At 38.4% G+C, this 19995-nt stretch overlaps 1 protein-coding gene across 5 annotated transcripts in view; it reads right to left on the reverse strand.

Moving 5' to 3' along the window:
- Window positions 1–19995, reverse strand: part of ZEB1 (zinc finger E-box binding homeobox 1) — a 199333-nt gene that overhangs the window by 62718 nt on the left and 116620 nt on the right. The gene's annotated exons all lie outside the window — the stretch shown is intronic.

Here is a 19995-nt window from a genome sequence, read left to right on the forward strand (position 1 = left end):
AAATAGATGCCCCACCAGTCCCTGCTTATAATCATGCTGCATAGCAGCAGATTAGGTTCCTGTATGTAAGGGGGAGGCTGGGGGGTGGGAAGAGGAGGGGGGTGGGTCAGGTCTGACTCACAGGTCTTCGGTTCCTGTCAGGTGACAGCAGTGGCATGTGTTGATTAAAGCCACAGGCAAAGGCCATGTTTTGACGTATTTTCTGATGTACAAAGGCATTTTTCCTTCCAGAGAAGAAGTACAACATGCTGAACTATATCCCACTCCTTCCCCAACCCCCAAACACACACATCTGCATGGCAGAAAAAAAAGCTTCTCTTAGGAGAAGGCACATGGCAGAAAAGAAAACTTCTCTTAGGAGAAAACACAAGACTGGTCCTTAAAAGCTAACAAATCACTTCTAGCAAACTGTTCTACATACATCAGTCTAACTTACTTTCATAATTTAAGAAAGACCTAGGAAACAGGTACACTGAGTCACGATCTCCGTATCAGAGGGGGAGGAAGCAGCATTTTACACATGTCCGCGCTATGTTGAGAACAACACAATTGAGGCAGGAGTGCTATGAAACAGACTGGAAGGTGGAGACACGGCACAAGTACTTCCATTATCGCCAACATCACTGTGATGAAAATACCGTCACATCATGGATTCACATTTCTCTTGACCTGAGCATAGTCTCAGACACACTCACTGCCTACCCCTTCCACACAGTCAGTAGGGACAGAATTATTTGCTGAACTGAATGTGAGCCCACACTTACTTATATCTCAGGGAAGAAGTCAGTCAGTATATTTAAGTTCTACTGATAATTCAGGAAGATAAAGACAAACCTGCAATGATAACCAGATAAAAAAACTTGTCAATTAACACACAACATGGGCTTCCCTCATAGCTCAGTCAGTAAAGAATCTGCCTGCAATGCAGGAGACCCAGGTTCGATTCCTGGGTCGGGAAGATCCCCTGGAGAAGGAAATGGCAACCCACTCCAGTACTCTTGCCTGGAGAATCCCATGGACAGAGGAGCCTGACAGGCTATACAGTCCATGGGGTCGCAAGAGTCGGACACAACTCATCGACTACTACTACTACTACGGTTAGAGAAAACTTGAGCAGACAGCATGACTCCAGGAAAGAGGAGTGCTGTCCATAAATACTACGTTCAATATTTGTTAATCTGGCTGTTGAACTAATTTATAGATAATGTTAACTTACTATCTATATATATTTTACTGCACAAAGTTATGATGAGTATGCATATTTAATATAACATACAAGTAATCTAATAAATGGGCTTCCCAGGTGGGCAGTGGTAAACAATCTGTCTGCCAAGCAAGAGATGCTGGTTCAATCCTTAGGTTGGGAAAATCCCCTGGAGAAGGAAATGACAACTCTCTCTAGTATGCTTGCTTGGGAAATCCCATGGACAGAGAAGCTTGGTGTGCTGCAGTCCATGTGGTCACAAAGAGCTGGAGATGACTGAGAGACTTAACAACAACAATGTAATAAACAATGTACAAAGGTATAATTAGCTAATTTTAAGCTCTTTAAAAATAGACATCATAGTGATTGTAGAGTGCTCTAAACACTGAACATGCGAGATTTTAGTAAACACTAATGGTTCAGCAAATTTGGAGGTAACTTATTTCAATTCCTCTCTAGGTACAATATTTCTTAAGAGGCCTCCAACTAATAAAATAATATTTAAAAAAAATAAATAAATAAATAAAAAAATAAAAAGCACTTTCATAGAAAAAAAAAAAAAGAGTACCCAATGAACAATAATCACAGACTCTTCTGACATTTTCTAAATAATTTGAGAAACATAACTTCAATAGAAGTCAGTGATTCTGAAATTCACTCCTGCAAAAGGGCTGGTGGTTTTCAGTGCCTCCAGATACCAGCTATTAATAGATAGACAGCCGAGAGCCAAGACGGGCGGGAGGGCTGCTCCACGCACAGAATCCTTGTTCTTACTTTCTCCCCTCTCTCATTACACCGAAATTGCTGCATATTCACAGGATCCGTCTTTGGTCCTCTCTAGTCCTTATTTGGGCATTTCTCCCATTCTCCATGGGTCCCTCTGTCTGTATCTCTTCCCAAGAACCATCCCAAGTTAACTTCCCCTTTTCCTGCCTTATCAAAACTCACACTCACTCAGGGAGCTTAGTTTAGCCAGTGTTTGTATAATTTACTATAAGGTTGGCAAAACCGTTAAACAGCAAAATTCTCAGCAGAGTAAACTAAATTCAGTCCTAGGAACAGGTGAGGAATGTATATAGACTAAAACAATTCATGCTAAAATTATCAATAACTAATAGTTCCTTCCCAGGTAAACTCTACATTAATAAAAAGGATGCTTTTTAATTTATATGACTTGTTACCTATGTAATACATGCAGTATGACAAAACTCAGTGTGAAGAAGGGATTTAAAATGCATACATAGAAATTAAATCAAAAAGTAGAAAAGCTATATAATCAATAAATCAATCCAAAAGCCAGATCTTTAAATAATTAATAGCAGACAAATCACTAGCCCATTTAACACTAGAAAAAAATTGAGAGGCACAAATATTCAATATTAAAATACAGAGAAGTAACTAACATGACTTACTGACTAAACAAGAGGAATTTAAGAGACAAACTTTATAAATATTTTGCACAAATCTAAGCAAATTAAATTTGTAAACATGGATGAAACAACTTTCTTGGAAACTGAAAATGCTTATAGCTATATTTATTATTTGATAGAATTTATAAAATTATAGAAGAGAGCGCCAAGGTAGACAGACCATAAAATAAATGTGGGAAGGTATCAAACAGTTAACCATAAAGTGCCATGTGTTTTCCCTGGTGAACTACAGGCTCTTCAAAAGATTGATAATTCTGCTGCTTTTTCAAAGGAGAGGAAAATGAAGAGTCCAAGTTCTTTTTATGAGGCCAGCATAATAACAAGTCAAGTACAATCTAAGGAAGACCACACTCTTCCCCTCCCCACATTCCACCCAATAAAATCAGTCTTACTGGTAATCACTGATGTAAAAATTCTAAATAAAATATTAAATCCAGGATTATATTAAAAAAATAAAGCAAGCACCACTCAATATTAAGAAACACATGAGAGAATTCACTACATTAACACAATAAAGGAGAGACAGTATGACCTGTATAGAAACTGAAACACGTTTGAAAATATTCCCTATTCCTTGTTGATAAATGCTTTTTCATAAAAAATAAAACTGAAGTTAGTATCCTGATAAACAATCATGTATGGGGAGGCATTTTTAAGATAAAGATGTTTAATGTCATTAGAACTTAGCAGTATTCTAAAAGAACAAGCCGATATTTTAAAAGAATGAAAGAAAAGCACAAATAATCTAAAAGAGAAAGCAAAATTATCATTTGCAGGTGAAATGAAGATGTTTCTTCATGGAGAATGCAAGAAAAATCACTAAGAAACCATTAGCAATTAGAAGATTTCATAAATAACTAATTATGAATTTAACAGGAAAAAAAAGTCAATAGCTTTCCAATAAATCAACAATAACCTGCAAAAGACATAGCAAAAAAAATTTCTACTAATAATATTGACAACTACCCAGAAGATAACACCTACAGGAAAAAAAGAAGCCTGGAGAGCCAGCAGGAAGCTGGCACACTCAACAAGCATGGAAAGATGTGGGTGAATGAAGACATCCCTCTCTGGGGCAGAACGGTTTCATATGGTAAAGATTCAGTTCTACCTAAAATAATCTACAAACTCAATGCAATTCTGGCTCAAGTACTAACATGATATTTTAGGTTCTAAATCTAGATGATCGGGACCAAATGATTCTAAAGCTTACAAGGAGATACATGAGCACAGTCTCTGGAGCCAGAATGCTTGATTCTAATCACAGCTTCCCCTCTTACTGGCCGTGTTGCCTTGGGCACATTACTCAATCTTCTTATGCCTCAGTTTCCTCATCTCTAAGAAGGGAATGATGATAGCATGTCCCTAACAGAATTGACATAATGAGATAAAAAATTATATAAGCAAAAACTTCATACAGTACTGCACATAAGTGCTCAACACATGATGTTAGTATTATTATTTTCTGGAAAATAAACAAAAATATTCAGGAAAATTCATTAAACTAATAGTTACAGTGATAATGAGGCTTTCCAGGTGGCACAGGGGTAAAGAATCTGCTTGCCAACATAAGGAGATACCAGAGACACAGGTTCAACCCCTGGGTCAGGAAATGGCAACCCATTCTAGTATTCTTGCCTGGGAAATCCCATGGACAGAGGAGCCTGGCCTGGCAGGGTACAGTCCATGGGATTGCAAGGAGTCATACATGACTGAGCACATGCGTGTGCACATGCACATATGCGCACGCACGCATACACACACACACACACACACAATGGTGGTGGTGAGGCAGGAGATATTTGGGTCCCAGGCTGAGCAAATGGAGTTTACCCCCTATACTCCATAATGGAAGGATAACAGAAGGATAAATGGAAGGATAATTTGAGTCCTGCTCAGATATAAGACAGAGACCACGTATTTCTCATTCCTGAAGTCAAGGAGACCTTCCCAACTAGAAAGATCCTTTGAGGTCAAAAGGGGAGTGATGTCAGTCTACCCATAGCCTCTTCGCTGGAATTCATCTTGGCTGAGAGATGCATGCAAACATATGAGAGGACCCTGAGATAAACCAAACACTGACTCAGACCCAGGTAAGTCAAAATGACTAGCCAAAGGAAATGGGAAGAAAGGGCCCATATAAGTGATTTAAACTAGCACACAAGGGTGTGACTCTCAGAGTCTGCCCATGTGTCTATCTACATATATTCTTTCTCCTCTAAAAACTACTTTACTTGTTTCACTACTTTCTGTTCTTGTGAGAATTCTCTACAAAATAGAAGAGCCAGGGTCTTGTCACTGATCACCAGTCTAGTGACTGGGATTCAGCACTCTCATTGCCATGACCCAACCTCAACCTCCGGCTGGGAAGCAAAACCCTGTTTCAAGCTGCTGTAGGACGAGGCCACTAGAGATCAGTGGTAGGAGAACATGGATGAGCTGTACCAGACAGGAAAGGAATCTCAAAGCCTCAGAAATGGAAAGATTTACACCAACTCAGGGATAGGCAAACGATCAATGGACCTCACAGAATCCAGAAACAGATCCCCAAACATATGGTGGGGTCTTGCTCATCAGATTCCTGCCTCACAACTTTAACCAAAATAAAATCTGCATGAGTCAAAGATTTTAATCAACAACAATTAAACCATAAAAGTAACAGAAGAAAGCACAGGCAAATCCTTCTACAGACTCAGAATAAGGAAGGCTGTTATTAAACAGACTCACAGAACGAACTTATGGTTGCTGGGGGAAGGATGGGAGGAAGGGATAGATAGGGAGATTGGGATGGACAGGTACACACTACTGTATTTAAAATTAATAACCAACAAGGACCTACTGTATGGCACAGGGAACTCTGCTGAATGTTATGTGGCAGCCTGGATGGGAGAGGGGTTTAGGGGAGAATGGATATATGTACGTGTACAGCTGAGTCCCTTTGCTGTCCACCTGAAACTGTCACAATATTGTTAACTGGCTACAACTCAATACAAAATAAAAAGTTTTGTTTTTTTTTTTTTTAAAGAAAGGCTATTATAAGCATAACACAAAATCCATGATTATACATAGAAAAATTTAAGTCAAATGATAAAAAACTGTGAAAAATATGTGCACTACATGCTACCAAAGGTTGATTTCTTTATTACACAACTCTCAAAAACCCATGAGAAAATGATGACAAACCAATAAGAATATGCAAAGGAAATTCACACACAACAGAATGAGTGGCCAATAAACATGTAACAAGAACACTCAACGTTGCCAACTGAAGATGCATGTCTGACTCTTCGTGACCTCATGAACTGCAGCCCACCAGGCTCCTCTGTCCATAGAATTCTCCAAGCAAGAATACTGAAGTGGGTAGCCCTTCAGTGGTACAACATTTCCTTCACCAGGGGATGTTCCCGACCCAAGGACTGAACCTGGGTCTCCTGCATTGCAGGAGGATGCCTTGCTGTCTGAGCTACTAGGGACACCTGTCAATTAAAGCCATATTTAAGTTGATCCTATGTTGTTAATGTATCATTACTTCTATACATAACTTCAACTCTCCTGCCTTTCTCTGACTTCAAAGCCTCTGTTTTCATTAAATCTCACTTTTCTAGACTCTATACCTCAGTCCTGCTTTCCTGCAAAAAACCTCCTGAAAACGCTGCCTAAACTTGTCTCTGATGTCTCTTTCTATTTGCTTTTATCTTGTCAGGACTGTGAAGGATGCTTACATTGTTAAATCCAATGACAATCAGGCCTCATGTTACATGATCAAGTAGCAGCATTTGACATAATCCATCACCCTCTCCCTCTTCAAAGCAATTTCTTTTTTCAACTCTCTCAGTTCTCCTAATACACCGCTGCATTTCAGTTTCTTCCCTCCATTGTCCCAACCTCCATCTGTCCTTTGGCCCTAAACCAGCTTTAATACCTGAGTTCCAGTTTCTCCTCTGAACTCCAGACTTGCACAACCACTGCCTACTTGATGTCTCCACTTGAATGTCCAAGGGCAGACCTGCCATACCCCAGGTCCAACTTTTGGGCCTCCCCTGGTCCTCTCCATTGCAGTCAACAGCAACTCTATTCTTCCAGGTGCTCGGGTCAAAATTCTTCATGTCAGCTTTGACTCCTAATTTTCTCTTATATTCCATATTTAACTCAGAGGGAATGTATCTTAAAATACCTTCAGCATCTGACCACTCACTCCCCAGCACCCCCGCCATCACCACTCTCTCCAGAACGTTGTAACAGGCTCCCATCAGGCCTTCTCCTTTCCTCCTCTGCCTTCTGGCAGTCAGTTGTCAGTACAGCATCCAAACAATCCTCTGCAGCATCAGAGGAACCCTGTCACCCTTCTCTCAAACCATGTCATGATTTCCCACCATATCCCCTATAATTCAGAGGCCCTTCCGGAGCTGTGCCCGCCCCCTGCCACCTCCCAGACGTCACCTTTGCCTTCACGCCTGCTCCCTGCACTCCAGAGGCACTGGTCAAGGTGTCTGCAGTCATGCCGCTCCACCTGGAATGCTCTTTCTGCATGGTTCAGCTTCACCTCCTCAGAGAGGCCTTCCCTGGCTGCGCTGTTTACATTTAAAGACCTACCCCAACACAAAAACACACCCCTCTTCCTGTGATTTCTTTCTTTTTAAAATGCTTATTGCCAACTGCCATAATATTTTAATAAAATTCTCTTCTCAATTGGAGTGATGGGAATGTAAAATCCATAGGGGCAAGGTTTTTTTCTGTTCTGTTCACTGCTGTGCCTCCCTGTAACAACAAACTGTTCATTAACTCATAGTGTATGCAGAGGCTAAGGAAACAAGTGCATGCTTACATGTTGTGTGAATTTGACAGTGCTCACGGCCAAAATTTTAAATGTTTACCTGTTGATCCAGTAATTTCTTGGAATTTACCCTATAAATTAACTTACACGGGTGTGCAAATATGCATACATATGTTTTTCTGCAAACTTGTTTTTAATTGTAAAACACCTAAACAGCCACGCAAAGTATATCCATTTGTACTAATACAGAAGAGTCCTCCAAAATAGTCTGATCCCATTCTTGTAGAAAAGAGACACAGAGTATATACACATGTATCTAAATAATACATGATAATGTCTTGAAGGACATACAAAAGAAGAAATGGGGTAATGAAAGAATGACCTGTTTTTTTCCTACTTCACTCATTCTATGAGACTGTTTAAATCTTTGTATTACTTAAATTTTTTAAAAGATAAATTTTAAACTTTCAGGGGAAACGTCTGAAATAAGAGCAGCATCCTGTTGCTAGTGGTGAACATTAGAAAACTGAACTGGGATCAGGGAAACATTTTCTTAATATTTTTGTTATTTAAATTTTATTAATAGTAGATAGGCGATATGATTAGAAACAGCATGAAATTTTAAAAACAGAGGTTAAAAATAATGTTTAGGAAGAAAATAAGTTGTAAATATACATCTTGTAGATTTTGAAATAAAACAACTTATTAGAAAATAATATCCCTACTTTTCTTACATATAAAATATAAAAGATGGCGTGAGTAGCATTCACCCTTTTTATCCATAGTTACATAAAAGTATGAAATCATGTAAAATGGAAAGGAAGGTAACACTTGCAGAGGGAGGTAAGTGAACACCCAGCCCAGCGCTCCCTGCCCTTCCCCGGTACCCAAAGGCCACCACTGTGCTCACACTGGAGGCATCCAGGTGGCAGGCCTTCAAAGAACACACGCCTCCCGTCATCAAAGGCAGCTAATGCTCCCAGAGCTCCGGTCAGAGGAACACACACATCCATACATACAATCGTATGTTTAACAGCTTCTGCTACATGAGTCTAAGTTTTTCTCAATTTACAAAAAAAGTTTTAAGACATATCTTGTCATCTACCAGTCTCAGAAGGCACTTTTTCCTTGACTGGTTTTGAGACTCATCCATTTGAGGCTGAACTGGTTACAAAAAATAAGATGAATACAGAGGACAGGAATTTTATTCTAAATCTTTCATTTAGGTTTTTCAGAAATCTCTCAACTAGTAATATAGTGTGTTTAACTGAAAACTTTTGGCCATGTGCTGGACACCACTGCTCATAATGGGATAAGAAATCACAGAAGTGGAAGAAACAGGCTGTAGCCCCCAGGACAGAGTCTGAGGCTGGGTCCTCACTGGCTTCCGGGGGAGGTGGAACACAGTAATCCAAGCAGGGCTCGAGGTACCTAAACCTTTCTGAGGGCATTTCAATTACTAATTCCTCGAGTTTAGCCTCATAAAGGAACTTCTTCACTCCTCTATGGACTAGACATGGAATAATCAAAGATCATACTAATAAGAGTTGAACTGGAATTGATTTCTTAATGAAGAATTAAAAACAATCTATAGGTTTTATAAGTACATTTTATAAGTACATTTTCATTTTACTGAGGTCTTCTAAACATTATATGATGAACTTGTGACTTACCAAATTAGTAAGACGACTAGTTCTTCTGACCTATGTGCTCCAGAAGGTGGAAGAATGAAGACATACGTTGTCTACAGTCTCTGCTTTTTGAGATATGTGCAATATTTACAAAACATGAGTGATATACATTGATGAGAAATGTGATGGTAAATAAATGCCAAGAGTGTGCGCATACTAAGTCACTTCAGTCGTGTCCAATTCTTTGCAACCCTATGGACTGTAGCCCCCCCAGTCTCCTCTGTTCACAGGATTCTCCAGGCAAGAACACTGGAGTGGGTTGCCAGGTCCTCCTCTAGGTGATTGTCCCAACCCAGGGATCAAATCCACATCTTTTATGTCTCCTATGGCAGGTTGGTAATTTACTACTGAATCCACCTGGGAAGCCCCAAAGTTAAGAGTGATGGAGTAAATAAATACTACAGGATTCCCTGTATCACTGAGTCTTAATCTTTATGCCTTGATAATGAGCTACTAAAATAAAATTTTTAATACTTCTGGTTTTTAATTTGAAATATGTTAAAAAGTTAAATGGATTTGAATTTTGTACCAAAGAATTTCTAGTATTTGGTTGTACCTGTCTTGAGAAGCAGTAGAATGGTAACTAACTTTGGAAAGAACCTTTTCAGAAAATAAATAATATCTAGTAAACAAGAAGATCATGTGAACTCATTACACTTAAATTTTCATATAAACTTTACCTTAGAGAAGAAATGGCCTTAGTGGTCAAAGAAGTAGAGATTCTAGGAAAAACATACATAAATGGAAACATTAAGATCATACACAGAAACACAAAAAGGGGTATTTTTAAAGTATTTAAAAGACAGTATGACCTATTGAATTTCTACTGCCAGTGAAAAGTTAAGCCAATCAATACTGTGTAAATAGTTTTACAATCTGCCTCAAGAATACTACGTATTCAGTTATTTTATAAATGTAAATTCAGTTAATCTATACAAGAACCATATGAAGAGTTATTAATATTTTTAGTGAATAGATAAGAAAACTGAGACTTGAAGAGGTTATGGAATTGCCAAAAGTAGACCAGTTGTTCTGGAGCCAGGATTTCCAATCTAAGCTGTGTGGCTCTGGAGAGCCTGCTCTGAACCTATATATACTGTCTCCCTGGGCAAGCAGAATGATAGTACCAACAAATCCTCACAAACCAGGAGCAAAGAGAGGGTCATGATGAATTATTAAATACTTCACTGACAAGCATTTAATCAAATCTTTCTGACCTCAGAATCTCAGAAAATAAAATTTAAAAATATCCTTATTATTCATCTTTACATCAGAATGACATTTGAAGACACAAATAATTACAAAATGGCAGTTCAGAGATTGTTTTATTTTCTTGATTTAAATTTCCATTACACATACCTGAATTCCAAAATCCTATGCACAGCAAATATGGGCCTCCAGACTGAAGATAGCTATGGCCTCCAATATCTCTTTATCTTTACTTCCTAACATTCTGCCCAATATATTCTATTCCCTAGACATCTCTGAATATTCATGTTCCCCTCTGCCCCTTATCCTCTACCGCCAAATTTCTACTCATTTTTCAGAACTTACATCCAAGCCATCAACAAATGCTGCTGGTCATACCTCTCCATGCCCTTCACTGGATCCTACAGGACCCGCCTCACTGGAACCCTTGCCTCCACCTACCCCATAGCAGCCACAGTGCTATTTTCAAAACATAAAGCAGAACATGCCACTCTCCTTCTTGGAAACTTTCAGTGGTTCTTCCATGTTCTGTCATGGCCTGTAGGTTCTGTGTGTTTAGGCCCACACCTTCTTCTCCATGATTCTTACACATTCTCCCTAGATGATCTTCTTCTTCTTGGCATGTGTCTAGCCAGCCCTGTGCTCTCCAAGCCCTTGTCCTTGCCCTGCCCTCTGCATGGAGTGATGCTCTGCCCCCAGCTCCTTCCACAGTAGCTCTCTTCTCCATGTGTCCATCCCAATGTCACAGCCTCAAATCCTTCCAGGACTACCCAACCTAATCTGCTGCACCTGTGTTCTCTCTCATCACCCTATTTCTTTCAGAGCAACCAATCTGTAAATCTCTAAACTCTTTAATTACTTATTTTCTTTCCTATATATTAGTTTCCTATTACTACTGTAATAGATTACCTGAAACTTAAGAGGTTTAAATTACACATTTGTTATTTTATAATTCTGAGGTTGGAAGTCCAAGATGGGTCTCATGGCTTAAAATCATGATGTTGACAGAGCAGGAGTCTTTCTGGAGGCTCTAGGGGAGTGTATTTTCTTGTCTCTTCCAAGTTCTAGAGGCTGGCACATTTTCCGCATGTGACCCCCTTCCTACTTCAAAGAAAGCAATGGCAATGGAGACTCTCTAACATCACAGCATTCCAACACTGACCCTGCTTTTCTCTCTCTCACCTCCACTTTTAAGGGCCCTTACCACTGCCTGGTGGCTCAGACTGTAAAGAATCTCTTGCAATGCAGGAGACCGGGGTTCAGTCCCTGGGTGGGGAACATCCCCTGAAGGAGGAAATGACAACCCACTCCAATATTCTTACCTGGAGAATCCCACAGACAGAGGAGCCTGGTGGGCTACAGTCCATAGGGTCGCAAAGAGTCAGACATGACTGAGTGACTAACATACCATCAGGGCCAACTGGATAACTCAAAATAGTCTCATTTTAATATCAGCTGATTAGCAATCTGAATTTTTTCTGCGACTTTTTTTGTCAAGTAATGTGACATATTTACAAGTTCAGAGGATTAGGACACAGGCATCTTGAGAGGCCATTATTCAATCTACTGTACTTTCCCACTAAAGTGTAAGCTCCACAAGGGTAGACATCGTCTTGTTCACTCCAGGAGTCTAGTTCCAAGCATTACAGGGCCTACTGAAAGCATTCAAGAAATCTGTTGAATTAATTAAAATGCTACTGCTTTGGTGATGTTCTTCTTGTCAAGACTCTTGTTTTAACCTCTGTGACCTTATATAAATTTTTACACTTTCTGCGATAGTGTACACATCCCACTATGTTTTCATTAGGTTCACAAGTTTACATTAGGTCTTTGGTCAAGTATGAAGAGTCCTGATTATAAGGGATTAAGTGCTGTGAAAGAGGTCTACAATCAATGACTTTTAAAGTGAAAGAGACTTTAAAAAGTTTCAAAAATTTATTAATGATTTTGTAATTGTTTTTATGATTCCCTAATAAAGTGTGGTATATTCTAACAATGTGTCAATATAGGATCATCTTGCTGTGAAATGTATGTTAATAAATTTTAAACTTGGAAAGGATTTGGAGTGTTGGAAAGGATTTGGAGTGTAAGTCTCAGTCCAATATTTTATATCTGAAACCCAAAGAAGCTAAGTAATTTGTCTAATTATACAGAAAAATTATGAATCTGGCAAAAGATCCAGTGAAGTTTCTGTAAGAATCCACTTCCTGAGGTTTCCATGGCCTGAGGTGGCCATGAAGATGTAATGAATGCATTTAAAAGAACATAAATGCAGGACCTAGCACAGAGCAAGTGCTCTATAAATAGTGGGGTCACAGCAATACCACTTATGGGCATACACACTGAGGAATCCAGATCTGAAAGAGACACGTGCACCCCAATGTTCATCGCAGCACTGTTTATAATAGCCAGGACATGGAAGCAACCTAGATGCCCATCAGTAGATGAATGGATAAGGAAGCTGTGGTACATATACACCACGGAATATTACTCAGCCATTAAAAAGAATTCATTTGAATCAGTTCTAATGAGATGGATGAAACTGGAGCCCATTATACAGAGTGAAGTAAGCCAGAAAGATAAAGACCATTACAGTATACTAACACATATATATGGAATTTAGAAAGATGGTAACGATAACCCTATATGCAAAACAGAAAAAGAGACACAGAAGTACAGAACAGACTTTTGAACTCTGTGGGAGAAGGTGAGGGTGGGATGTTTTGAAAGAACAGCATGTATATTATCTATGGTGAAACAGATCACCAGCCCAGGTGGGATGCATGAGTCAAGTGCTCGGGCCTGGTGCACTGGGAAGACCCAGAGGAATCGGGTGGAGAGGGAGGTGGGAGGGGGGATTGGGATGGGGAATACGTGTAACTCTATGGCTGATTCATATCAATGTATGACAAAACCCAATGGAAAAAAAAATTAAAAAAAAAAACCAATATTATTTACTAAAAAGAAAATACATACAACTTTAATCAGTCTTTTGAGATGGTCAAAATGTTAACAATGTGATGTGATTAGAATCAGATTACTTACCTCTCAAAAAAAATAAAAAAAAATAGTGGGGTCAGTAGATGCTTTTATTGGCATAAATATTATCATAAAAACTATATATTCCCAATCTCTCACTAATAAAAATAACTTATGCAAAGTAGACAGTCAATGAAAACTTGAGTTAATGAATGATTAAAATATAAAATACAAATGAACAAGGTTACACAATTTTTAATAAGCTAAATGCTTTGCTACTTACTTCCATAGGAAAGGACAGGTAAATGAGAAAAAAGCAAAGCAGTAAAGGCACAGCAATATCACACTGACCCGTGTCATGATGCCTCCCCCAACCTGTCCTTATTAATGGCACATGTCCTCCTCCCTTATCATCTGTTCTGGCGAGGGTACAAGCATTTATATAACACTGCTAAGGTGCTATGTCATTTAACTTACTTACTCTTTGACATCTGCACTGATGCGAAGGCAATGGTGGGTAAAACTGTTGGTTCTATAGCACAATTCAAAGCAGTAGCAACAAACTGTGTATCTTTGTGTGTTTCACTGCCACTCATTTCCAGTTTAAAAATAAGTGCCATTTTACTTAAGAATCCCTTCATGAAATAGTAAACATCATTTTATTAAATCTGTATCCTTTAGTACAGGTCTTTTAAATATTCTGTGTGATAAAATGGGATGTACACATAAAACATTTCTGCTGGATATCAAAGCATGCAATTGTTTTGAGTTGCCAGCTGAACTAATTGCTTTGTTCATGGTATAGCAATTTTACCTGAAAGAACAGCTCCTTTGAAAGAATAATAATTTAAAGTTCTCTACTTTAAAGTATTTACTTGAAAGAATAATAATTTAAAGTTCAAGACAGACCAATGGATTTTAATGTAACAGACTATGAAATTCACTATATGGTTTCATATTTCACCCACATTGCAACTAAAGAGTTGCTATGACGAATTTTGGTGCAATAATCAAAGAATATCCCCAATTATCTGAAAGAGCTAATTCCAACTACACAACTGTGTGAGGCTATATTTTAACATACTTCAATAAAAACAGTTTACAACAGATTGAAGGCAGAGCAGAAATGTGAACCCAGCTACCTTTACTAAGAATCATAAATATTTTAAGTGTTTTCAGTTTTAATTATGAAAATAGTAAATATTAATAAACATAACCCACACAATTAAAAGCACTTTGAGGAATTTCAAGCATTCTGAAGAGTGTAAAGCGAAGTGTAAAGGGACCCTGAGATCAAAAAGCTTTCAGAAATGTGATATTTAGTAAGCTGCCCATCAGTCACGTATTATTTCTCATATTAAAGTCGATTAAAATTATAAATACAATGTAAAACTCCTCGTTCATACTACACTCAGCTCAAGTGCTTAATAACTATATGTGGCTAGTGGCTATTAAACAGAATATAGAACGTTTCTAGCATCACACAAAGTTCTATTGGACAGCGCTTATGTATAACTGTATTTGGGGGGCAGTTAAAATCAGCATCTTACTAAATATTACTGGTACAATTCTTTCAATATTTTCCTACCATATTTAACTCTCTAAAGAGAATGTATATCTAAACACTAAAACACTAATATCTATTCTACATATAGATGACATGGTAATGTTACACACGTGATACTATATTGTAGCCCATAATGCCTTAAATATACATTACTAGAAATTATGCTGATTAAGAAAGATATCTGTTCAACTGAATATTTATTGGCTCAATAAATATTTATTGTGGGTTTTACATAAGACAAGCGTATGTGATTATTTATTATCTTTCATATTTCAATACATTCCTGTCCAAATTTATAAGCAGTGGGTCTCAACTTTGTTTTTGTGTGTTAATAATAAACTATTTTGTCAAGGGTCAGGTTATGCTGCTTCAATTCATTTTCATAACTAAGGATTGAAACCCAGTCCTTCCCTCTTATTATATATTGATCATACAAATAGGTCTTATAGTTCATAATTATAAACCACTAATTATGACTTTCACATTTTCCAAAGACTTCTGTACATGTGGCTGAAGAAAACCATTTTTAACGTTATATTGTTATAGTAAACAATGAAATGTTATGAAATGGTATGAACCTAACAGAAACAGAAGATATTAAGAAGAGGTGGCAAGAATACACAGAAGAACTGTACAAAAAAGATCTTCATGACCCAGATAATCATGATGGTGTGATCACTCACCTAGAGCCAGACATCCTGGAATGTGAAGTCAAGTGGGCCTTAGGAAGCATCACTACGGACAAAGCTAGTGGAGGTGATGGAATTCCAGTTGAGCTCTTTCAAATCCTGAAAGATGATGCTGTGAAAGTGCTGCACTCAATATGCCAGCAAATCTGGAAAGCTCAGCAGTGGCCACAGGACTGGAAAAGGTCAGTTTTCATTTCAATCCCAAAGAAAGGCAATCCCAAAGAATGCTCAAACTACCGCACAATTGCACTCATCTCAAAAGCTAGTAAAGCAATGCCTAAAATTCTCCAAGGCAGGCTTCAACAATACATGAACCATGAACTTCCAGATGTTCAAGCTGGTTTTAGAAAAGGCACAGGAACCAGAGATCAAATTGCCAACATCCGCTGGATCATTGAAAAAGCAAGAGAGTTCCAGAAAAACATCTATTTCTGCTTTATTGACTATGCTAAAGCCTTTGTGTGGATCACAATAAATTGCGGAAAATTCTGAAAGAGATGGGAATACCAGACCACCTGACATGCCTCATGAGAAACCTGTATGCAGGTCAGGAAGCAACAGTTAGAACTGGACACGGAAAAACAGACTGGTTCCAAACAGGAAAAGGAGTACGTCAAGGCTGTACATTGTCACCCTGCTTATTTGACTTACATGCAGAGTACATCATGGGAAACGCTGGGCTGGAGGAAGCACAAGCTGAAATCAAGATTGCCAGGAGAAATATCAATAACCTCAGATATGCAGATGACACCACCCTTATGGCAGAAAGTGAAGAGGAACTAAAAAGCCTCTTGATGAAAGTGAAACAGGAGAGTGAAAAAGTTGGCTTAAAGCTCAACATTCAGAAAACTCAGATCATGGCATCTGGTCCCATCACTTCATGGGAAATAGAGGGGGATACAGTGGAAACAGTGTCAGACTTTAGTTTTTTGGGCTCCAAAATCACTGCAGATGGTGAATGTGGTCATGAAATTAAAAGACGCTTACTCCTTAGAAGGAAAGTTATGACCAACCTAGATAGCATATTAAAAAGCAGAGACATTACTTTGTCAACAAAGGTCTGTCTGGTCAAGGCTATGGTTTTTCCAGTGGTCATGTATGGATATGAGAGTTGGACTGTGAAGAAAGCTGATCACCGAAGAATTGATGCTTCTGAACTGTGGTGTAGGAGAAGACTCTTGAGAGTCCCCTGAACTGCAAGGAGATCCAACCAGTCCATCCTGAAGGAGATCAGTCCTGGGTGTTCATTGGAAGGACTGATGCTGAAGCTGAAATTCCAGTACTTTGGCCACCTCATGCGAAAAGTTGACTCATTGGAAAAGACCCTGGTGCTGGGAGGGACTGGGGGCAGGAGGAGAAGGGGATGACAGAGGATGAGATGGCTGGATGGCATCACTGACTTGATGGGCATGAGTCTGAGTAAACTCTGAGAGTTTGTGATGGACAGGGAGGCCTGGCGTGCTGTGATTCATGGGGCTGCAAAGAGTCGGACACGACTGAGCGACTGAACTGAACTGAATCAATGAAATGATTAAATTTGTTTTGAATGAATTAGTATCATCTAAACCCTGGGACAGCGGAGCCTGGTGGGCTGCTGTCTGTGGGATCGCAGAGTCGAACATGACTGAAGCGACTTAGCAGCAGCAGGGTTTATAGAAGGCTTTTATCTCCTGTATAGTGTTGTAGGACTCCTAACTTTTAAAAATTTTAGCAGCTAATTATTTTGATTTGACAATCCTTATATCCTACTAAAAGCAGGGAATGAAATTTGGGGAAGCTTAGTAAAGTTAAAATTTTAAATACATTTTGTCTGAATACACTTTAAGTTTTTATATATTAAGAAGAAGCTCGGGCGGGCCTGGGCTTGTCGTCTCTTCCTCCTCCCTCAGTAGGTAAGAGATTCATAGTGTAGAGGACACTGCCTCTTACTTCCTGTTTAGTTTAAAGCAGTGCTCCTTGGCAGGCAAGACATTTACAGGAAGGAGAAGAACAGGAGAGATATGTGGGCTTCTCGCCAGGTCAGTCCTTCTCTGGTCAACGACTGAGACCTGTACCTGGAACTAGGTGAGCGATTAGCTGTTTGCATCTATGCAAAAGCCCTCTGCCATTTTAGGACTATGTATCACCCCCTTCATACACCCCGTGAAAGATTCTCTTTGGAAAAAGAAGACAATAGTTTTTCTTAAATCTGCTTTTTGGGTAAAAGAAGCAAAAACATGATCCATAAAACTAACATACTCTTTGTATAGTATAGAGTAGGTACTGATTTGGGCCTTATAAAATCACCCCTCCTCCATACAGAAGAATGTGTACCATAAGTTGAATTGTAGGAATTTATTTCTTCAATAAAAACAAGTAAAAATAATTACTATTTAAATTAAATAATTCTTGTAAACTATAACTTTTATAATATGCTAGCTCCTAAAGCCTGTTTTCAATTTTGTCTTGCTATATAAGTTCATTCTAAACAGTGTTTCTGTAACCAGAAAAGCTTATGATCTAAATAAGAGCTAACATGTTTTTATAAACTGCTTTATTTTCCATATAAACTGTTTGTATACTTATGTAGCAAATTATTTTACAAGGAACATTAATCTATAGTTAAGGGTAAAAATTTGACACTATATTGGCAAGAAGTAGAATTTTTTTTAAAGTAAAATCAGACTTTATGATTCAAATTGACTTGTTAAATTTTAGTATGGAAAAACTAGGAAACAGATAGAAGTTATATGACTACGTATTAAACTGAAAAAAGAGACAATGTTTATGAAATTCAAATCATGCCTCTATACAGTAGCAATCTGAAATACTATGTTAAAAGGTAGTATTTAGGGACTTTCCTAGTGGTCCAGTGGCTAAGACTCCACACTCCCAATGCAGGAGGCCTGGGTTTGAACCCTGGTCAGGGAACTAGATCCCTTATGCTGCAACTAAGAGTCCTCATGCTTAACTAAGACCTGGTATAGCCAAATAACTTAAAAATAAATGAATAGAAAAGAAAAATAAAAAATAAGGAGGCAACTCATTAATAAAAGCCATAAAGGTTAATCTAACAATGTAACAGAGGCTTTGGGGTCCAACTGACTTGAGTGTAAATCATGGGTCCTACACCCAATGGGTGGTGGTTCTTGGGTAAGCTTTCTTCTTAAGTCTTGGTTTCCATACATATGACACAATAATAACCACTTCAAGGCTGTTTTCAGGACTGAATTACTCAATCTCTGTAAACTGCCTCATACAGTAAAGGATGCACAGTAAATGATTAATGAATGATCCTACAAATCACACACACAGTTTCCCCAGGACACAAATATACTTACAAGCATTTTATAATGATTCACTTTAGTAATCCATACTTGATATAATATTTTATTTAAAAAATTTTACTATGTCAAATATCACTTAGAAGTTTAAATAAGAAAATTAAGATATTTAGACTTAAAAAATCATATGCAATTGCATAAGACTATCAAAAACAGACTCTCAGAATCCTATGAGACTCTTTTCCTTAAGTATGAACTCTGTCTACAGTGTCCCAGACTGATTCGTTGACTGTTGTTTTTTTAATTTATCACTCCTTTATCACTTTATTTTTTTAATATAATTTATTTTAATTGGAGGCTAATTACCATACAATATTGTAGTGGTTTTGCCATGCCTTGACATGAATCCGCCACAGGTGTACATGTGTTCACCATCCTGAACCCCCCTCCCACTTCCCTCCCCATCCCTTCCCTCTGGGTCATCCCAATGGACCAGCCCCAAGCACCCTGACTCGTGCATTGAACCTGGACTGGCGATCCGTTTCATATATGATAATATACAAGTTTCAATGTCCTTCTCCCAAATCATCCACCCTCATCCTCTCCCACAGAGTCCAAAAGGCTGTTCTATACATTTGTGTCTCTTTTGCTGTCTTGCATATAGGGTTATCGTTACCATCTTCCTAAATTTCATATATATGCGTTAGTATACTGTATTGGTGTTTTTCTTTCTGGCTTATTTCACTCTGTATAACAGGCTCCAGTTTCATCCACCTCATTAGAACTGATTCAAATGTATTCTTTTTAATGGGTGAGTAATATTCCATGGTGTATATGTACCACAGCTTTCCTATCCATTCATCTGCTGATGGACATCTAGGTTGCTTCCATGTCCTGGCTATTATAAACAGTGATTCGTTGACTTCTAAAGCAAGTGGTTCAAATTTTGTATATTTCAGATGGGGGATAAGGATGGAGGGAGAGGGGGAGAGAAAGGGAGGGATGGAGAGAGAGAATGAGAAAGGAGGAGATTGAGATTAAGTCCTGTAATACAGACTGAGTCCTGGATCAATCAATACCCTGAAGTTGTCACCTCTTGTATTTTAATGTTATACAAGCCAATCAAATTCATTCCTTGCCCTCCTCCTGACTTTGGGCTTATGCCTACTGATTAAGTTGGGTATCTGAA

Source organism: Muntiacus reevesi, chromosome 2 (assembly GCF_963930625.1).
Source record: "Muntiacus reevesi chromosome 2, mMunRee1.1, whole genome shotgun sequence".
NCBI classification, from domain to species: Eukaryota; Metazoa; Chordata; class Mammalia; order Artiodactyla; family Cervidae; genus Muntiacus; species Muntiacus reevesi.